Source organism: Populus euphratica, unplaced genomic scaffold (genome assembly GCF_000495115.2).
Source record: "Populus euphratica unplaced genomic scaffold, PopEup_1.0 scaffold340.1, whole genome shotgun sequence".
Taxonomy (NCBI): domain Eukaryota; kingdom Viridiplantae; phylum Streptophyta; class Magnoliopsida; order Malpighiales; family Salicaceae; genus Populus; species Populus euphratica.
In genome coordinates this window covers 281,825-289,997 of record NW_011500154.1, presented here as the reverse complement: position 1 = coordinate 289,997, position 8,173 = coordinate 281,825, and the positions used below count along the sequence as shown (strand labels likewise).

The following is an 8,173-nucleotide window of genomic DNA, read 5'->3' as shown; positions in this document are numbered from 1 at the left end:
CTATTTAGTTAATATTGGATATCCCAATGAGTATGGGTATTTGAGTCCTTATAAAGGAGAGAGGTATCACTTATAAGAATTTAAGCGTTGTGAACAACTAAGTGGCCGTGAAGAAGTGTTTAATCGTGTACACTCATTATTACATAACGTGATCAAATATTTTTTTGCGGTATGGAAACAAATATAGAGAATTTTGCAAAACATGTCTGCTTATCCATATAAAACACAAGTTGAGATTGTAATTACATCAATAACACTACATAACTATATTAGAAGGCGATCACAAGATGATGAGGTTTTTTCTAAGTATGATCATAATCTCAATTTCATTCCAGATAACTTTTTATCTAATATTGTACCTCGCTTAGCTATTCAAGGATCACAAAGGCCTTCACTTATGGATTTTGTATAAGATGGAATTGCAAATATTTGATGGGACAATGAAAAACTTTTATTAATGTACAAGGGTTACATTTTTTTATGTAATCATAATTATAAAACAACAATCTTTTACCTTATATATATATATATATATCCTTTTTAGTAATTTTACAATCAAACCGTATACAAAAAGCATATTAACCAAACACAATAAACTTTTTTCTCAATTATAATTTTAATTGCAGTTTTAACCAAACATATCAAAATTAAAAACAAACCTCACAAAAAACACTTTTTTTAAACCACAACTAAAACAACAACTATAATACTAAACAGACCTTATTGGGAAACCACATTTGTATCTCCACTTTTATTAGGAAAAAAACAACTTTTACTTTTAGTTTATATCCTTTCTTATTCTAACTATGGATGATAACATGGAACTAGTTGTTATGCAGATAAATAACTAAAAATTGTTTTTTATAATTTTTTTTGTAACACCTTTAAATTATGATGTAATGAAATCTCAAAATATTTCTTTATTAATATCAATTATTGAATAATATGTCTAAGATTATAGGATTTTTTTTATAAAAATTCAGCAAAGTTTCCTTTGTTTTATGATATTACCAAGTTATCGACTAGACTTTATTCAATCACAATACTCAAAACTTTTACTTTGATCCAACCATCCAAGATCATATACCATCTCATCATACAATATTCTACATAACTATATTTCATCGTATTTTCTCAACCTTACATCATTAACAAATAAAATATTAACTACAAACCACTATAAACTCAAAAGATTCATATTAAATTAATTATTACATTAACATGCATCCATCTTTTAAACATGCACGATTATAATTACTAAATATTCTTTTTAAAATAGTTTAATGATATTAGTTCCTTACTCATACTTTTTAAAGGTATAAGTACCAAAAGTAAACATCTTCATGATACATATATTACAATCTACGTATAATACAAATTACATATAAAGCAAATATATCACATCCCACAAAATAAACATATTAAAACACAAAGCTTATATTTAATGCTCTGCATCACCTTGTGAACAACCTGTATACATAACATTAATAAGAAGTAAGGAAGATAACACATTAAAAATGATAGAGCTATCATGTTCACAAATCTTCAAAATATATCAAATTACTTTTCATCACTAACGAATTATATATCAACATTAATAACCTATTCATAATTTATTAATCCTATACGTATAGGACCTCTATAACCAACACTCATTACTTAATTTTTAATTTGGTAATTCATAATTTTGCCTCAAACCCAACTAACCCTCTTAAATAGCCAACAATCAAACAAATATCGGCTATTCTCTATCAATAACTAATATGACCAGTAATTCCATATGAATTACCCAACATCTGACTATTCTCTACAATAGCCAATCTAAACGGTAATTCCATACAAATTACCCAACATCCGACTATTTTCTATAAATAGCCAATATAACTGATAATTCTATATGAAATTACTCAATTTAACTGGTAATTTCATACCAAACAGAAATTCCATACTAACCGGTAATTTCATGCTAACTAACTGGTAATTCCATACCAATTGATAATTCCATACTAACCAGTAATTCATGCTAACCAACCGGTAATTCCATACCAACTACCCGACATCCCCATTATAATATCAACACTTTTTTTTTCTACTTCTTCCATATCAACATGTCATAAACAACTCATAACTAATAATGAAACTTTAAATTTTAAAAGAAATGGATAAATCACCTACCATCTACTTGTGATGGCCCAACTCCTCTTACATGATGCCTTGCTCCCAAAACAACTCTTGAATAAATCAAATTGTCCTACATTATTAATTCATTATTATTTCTCCTACGTGCCTAAATTTGAATCACGTAATATCTTTTATTTAATTGGGGTTTACACCAAAATTTTCATTCATTTATCACCTCATTTTCAACTTATAGTTTTAATCAATTTTCTTTTTTTAATTCACTTAAAGAATTCTCCCATGAATTATTTCCACCATTTATTTATTCCTTCTTTTCACATTCTTATGATGTTTCTTCACTTGTTCATATTTTAAATACTTCAAATAAGATAAAAAAACATAATTTCTCAAACATAAAACAATCAAAACCTCATTCCTATATTTCCTCATCCCTAATTACAAGTTCTTTTCTTTCAAAATTATTCAATTTCTTTCTTAATTACTACTTACATTCACTATTTCTATACTATTCAACATCAATTCCATCATGTTTACTACTTTTCTCAAAACCTTCAAATTCTCATAAGAACCCTAATTTAACAAAAATCAAGAATATAAGAAATGAAATCAAATTTAATTGTCATTGTTTGATAACTTACTCAAATAATTCTAAAAACACTTCATTCAAGTAAGAACTAAATTTTTCATGCTTACCAATCTAAGTTCTCCTAACTTTTCTTCTCCTCCTAGTGTGGTCAGCCCTTCTCACCTTTCTTATGTCTTCCTTCACTTGATTCTTTCTTAATTTAATGTTTTAAGTCTTTCAATCTTACAAGTTTCAAAGCTCTCTCTCACTTTTTCTTGTTTTTCTCTTGATTTCTCACATTCTTCTTTTACTTTTTTATTTCCATATTTGTTATTGCCCAATCGATAGTTCATAACAGAAAAGGGGCTGCCTTGTTTTATTTTTAATGGAAAATTATCATTTTACCCTTAATGAGTCTTTTTGCTTGCATTTGACGGTCTTTATTCTTTGCTAGCACTACCAAGCTTCATTCATTCTAAAATTTTAACCAGATTTTATTCAATATATTTTAAGGTCCCTCATAAAACTTCAACTCATTTTGATGGTTGGATTTAAATTACGCTTAATAATGTAAAACTAGTCAAATTGTAATTTTTCATTAAATTTTCTGAATTTATCTAAGAATTCTAAAATTTTAACCCAAGCTAAGACATCATATTAGAAGGCTCCACATAAATTTTTAGAATTTTCTGATAACCCGATCGAGAGTTATGAATTTTTCTTTTTGTTTTACATAAAACTAATTAATTTATAATTTTTCACCTAGAGGTTTTACATTTTTTCTATGGATATTATAAGGAGTTTCATTAGGAATAATGATGAATTCATGAAAATTGTCTAGCTAGATTTGGACTTTTTATAGTTATATCCTAGGCTAAAGATTTAGCTTACAAAACAAGTCTTATATTATAATAGAAAACTCTCGTATAATTAAGTTAATAAATATAAGAATGGTAAAATGTTTATGTGAAGATGAAGTACATAGAGTAAAGAGTTATATATGATGTGAGTTTGAATGGGCATGTGTATGAAATCTTATATTTAGGACTTGATTTGCTTATCTATTGACTAAGTGTATTTATACACTCAATCACTTGAACTTACCTTATTGTTGTGTCATGCTTGTTATTGGTAGAAAAGGGTGGCCTTGGAATGAGATAGATTGGAGGAGATAATTATTAGCGTGAGAGGGCATGTTTTACAGACTATAAAAGTAGGTACAAAGTCAAGTTGAGCATGTTAAAAATGGTCATTTCAAGTAAATATAGGGATTTCATATTATGGCATGTATATGAAGAAGATAGTCATTGGCATGAGTAGGAATCTTTTAAGAAGAGATTGAGAAATGATATATTGGTGTGAAATGATAGTATTTATAAGCGAGTCATTCTAAAAAACAAAATAGGTTGAGGGGTCTTTGCATTGTGGTGCGTGGCTAATAGGGTAGCTTTACAACCATTTGTGGTTCAATATAGGTAAAGAGAGAAAGGGACTTAGTTTGGGTTAATAAAAAAATGGTTAGGTTGGGTTGGGCTAATCAACCTTGTTTAGGCTTGCTGGCTGCCAACCTTAGTTAAACTTATTGTTAAACAGGCTCGAATAGGCTTGCTAGTTGACAACCTTAATGACTTGCTACTAGCTATGCTTAGTTAGACTTTTGTTTTTGTACCATTAGATATCAATACACTAAATATAAAGCAAGTCCTTATCAAATCATATCTAATAAATATCAATTAAAATTACCCACTAGGTTTTGGGATTGGTATGGGTAACAAAAATCCATACATATTATACCAATAAGTATAAGGTACATAATTCATATCTAACTCGTCCATATTAGATACTTATGAACATTAAACAATATATATTACGTTAGATTCTCTTAATTTTATTGTTAAGCACATAACTTTATGGAAAATATTTTAAAAAAGATTCAGGTGTGATGTTTAAAGTTCATTATCTACAAGTTGTATGTTTTTTAATTTTCAATTATAATTTTTTTTTGAAATTGAAGTTATACATATCATGCACTATTTAAAAATAACATCATAGTATACATGCAATAAAATAATGAATATCTTTTTAAAATCAAGAATGAATTAAAGTTCCATTTGCACACTATACATTTTATTTTTTCAATTCAAAACTTTTCTTTTATTAGTTGGAATGTAATTGGATTTAGCAAGGTTGATTGAATTTTAATTGGATCAGTTAAGTTTAAAGAGATTAATATCATGAATAGTTTGAATGCAAACTCAAACTAAATTAAACCCTAAATCACTAGTTTTTTGGTGAAACTATAAAGTTGATAGTTAGATAACTATGAATTCCAGTTTAATAATGTTAAGAAAAAAAAAACAATAATAGATCACAACAAAGAAGGGGCAAAGTTCTTACCTACACTTATCTTTAAAATAGAATGGAGCCTAAAATTAATCCTAACAAATACACTAGAAAAAGGTTCATTAGCCATTCATTAATATGATTTTTATGTAGGAATTTATGTATGATTAGAAAATATATTTTTGTTACCAAGAAAAACACTCTTTAAAAAAAAATATATGTGTCATATATGAAATTAGAAGAGACATATAATAATGTCTTGTTATCAAATAAAATAGTAAGATTGTTTTTAAACTTCTAAGGATCAAAATTGATTGGAATAATAGAAAAAACTAAAAGTAAATTGAAATAGAATAAAATAGAAAAGTAAAAATATGTAAATTGCAACTGTATGGTAAAATTAACAAAAATACAGAAAAAAATGGCCTTAGTATATAGTTCCCTAACCTACAATGTCAAAGTTATTATCTAACTTAGATTATTTGTTAACTAACTAGCTCTAAAGAAATATAAAAAAATTCAACTCTAATTTGATTAAATAAAAACAATCCTTGCCAACTGAAGCACAACATCATCAATCAAGGTAATAAACTATCATCAAATAAAAAGCTTAAAATCCTTAACAGCTAGCTGCAAAACAAATTTTGATAAAAAAAAAATCAATAACTTTTGATAATCAAAGAACACGGGCTTGTCAACCCCAAAAAACCCAAATCACAAAGCAAGAAAATAGACCAATTAAATCAAGATATTGAAAGCTCTCAAAATGTCCCAATAAACTAAACAAAGGTTGTGAAAAACACCATATACACCCTTTGTACTACATCATCAAGAAAGAGATGAAAACAATTATATATATAAAAAAGAAAACATAACATCAAAATGATGAATGTACTAGTCGATTACAGGCTCAAACTCCCATGAAAATGCCTAGAACTCAACAATTCTAAAAGAAATTAGAGAACAAATCAAGCAAGAACATAGAAAGAAAAAACTTACCTCGCAACAACCAAATGGAAACAACTAATTGCGAAGCTTATAAGACATATAAACCTCAATTAACTTCATTCTAAATTAACAATACATCTAATCCTAGAGTACCAACCCAACACTCTCTCAAGAATCACCAAGTAATCAAGTACATCGCAGGTAGAGCGTATTAAAGAAGATCCTAGAAATCTGCAGATGCATGAAATCTGCAAGTGATTGCAACATCAGTGTGAAGGAAATCTGCTACTGATTTACAGCATCAAGGGAAATCTGTAGATGCATGAAATCTGCAAGTGATTGCAGCATCAGTGTGAAGGAAATCCGCTATTGATTTACAACACCAAGACTACAATCATGCTTGTGAATTAATACAAATATTCTGTCCATAAATGTTTTTTTTTTATTGTTGTAATCTTTCTTTAATAGAATATGTAGTCGTTGTAATCATTAGTATATAATTATAGGCTAAGTATCAATAAAACTATGTTGAAAATTACATTGTAAACTTCTAAGTATTCTAATACTCTTTATGGTATCAGAGCATCATCTCTCCAACGAGAATTTCATCCCCATGTCTTCCACAAATCAGCCTACCTCCTCCCCTGAACTTTCCCTTGTTGTTTTCAACATCACCACTCAAATCAATGAGAAACTCACACCCTCATCCTTTCCTCAATGGCGAGCACAGTTTGAGGCTCTTCTCATTGGCTATGATCTCTTGGACTATGTTAATGGAGAATCTCAGTGCCCTCTCTCAGATGGTACTCCACAGTCTACAACAAAAAAAAAGGTGGGTAAGGTACGACAAGCTTATTCTCAGCGCCATCCTTGCATCCACTTCATCCTCCATCACGCCTCTCATTGCCACAACCAAAACCTCACACGAGGCATGGAAAAATTATCAACACTGTATGCAAGTAAATCGCGTACAAGGGCAATGCAACTCAAGGAAGAACTAACCTTGATTCAGCGTGGAAATCAACCGATTTCAGATTATCTTCATACGGTCAAAAGCTTGGCTGATGAAATTGCACTTATTGATCACCCCATCTTTGATGATGACTTAACCCTCTACGCCCTCCATGGGTTAGGTCCAGAATTTCATGAAATTGTTGCTCCTATTCGAGCACGAGAAAAATCTCTGGCCTTTGAAGAACTCTATGATATGCTTGTTGGGCATGAGAGTTACTTAAGGAGGATGGAGGCTGCTACATAGCAGCTCGTGGCTGCTGCAAACTTTACCAGCCACCGCTTTGCTAACAAGGAAACCGCCTCTTCTACATCTCCGCAAAATAGAGGAAGCAACAGAGCAAATGGTTTTTTTCGCCAACCAGGACAAAACTGCTCCTCAAATGACTCATTTAGAGACCGCCAGCGCAACAATAATAATTCAGGCCGTCCTAATCCAAACCGGCTTTTTCAGCCAAAATGTCAATATTGTGACCAATTGGGTCACACGGCCAAGATCTGCCCGAAACTTCAATCCTCTACAATGTCTGTTAATTGTGCTGGATCCTCAGATACTCAAGATACTAAGGGGTCCTGCTCACATTACTAGGGTTTGTGGTGCATGATATTATCTTCTTTTCGTGGACCATTATACCAAATATATGCGGTTCTATCCAAAATCTCAGGTGTCTAGTATCCTTCCCCAATTTAAAATGCTAGTGGAAAAAAAATTTCAGTCCACCATCAAAGCTTTATACTCCGATAATGGTGGTGAATTTCTAAAGTTAAAACCTTACTTGTCCAATCATGGTATAAGTCATTACACTACTGCTCCCCACACTCCCCAACAAAATGGTGTTACTGAAAGACGTCATCGCCATCTTGTTGAAACAGGTCTCACCTTGCTTTATGATGCCTCCTTACCTCTCTCTTATTGGCCTCATGCTTTTCAAACTGCTGCTTATCTTATAAATCGTCAACCCACTCCTCTCCTTTAAAATAAATCCCCATTTGAAGTTCTTTTTCATCAACAACCAAATTATCTCAAATTACGGAAATTTGGATGTTTATGTTACCCTCTCACCAAGCCATATAACACCATAAGTTACAGCCGAAGTCCACTCCCTATGTCTTTATAGGATACTCACCAACCCAAAATGCTTACAAATGCATTGATCCCTTAACTGG

The 8,173-nt window shown here is 30.4% G+C and overlaps 1 pseudogene; it reads left to right on the top strand.

The window, feature by feature from the left end:
* Positions 1-6,566: 6,566 nt before the first annotated feature.
* Positions 6,567-7,595, top strand: LOC105111068 (uncharacterized; annotated as a pseudogene).
* The last annotated feature ends 578 nt before the right edge of the window (positions 7,596-8,173 follow it).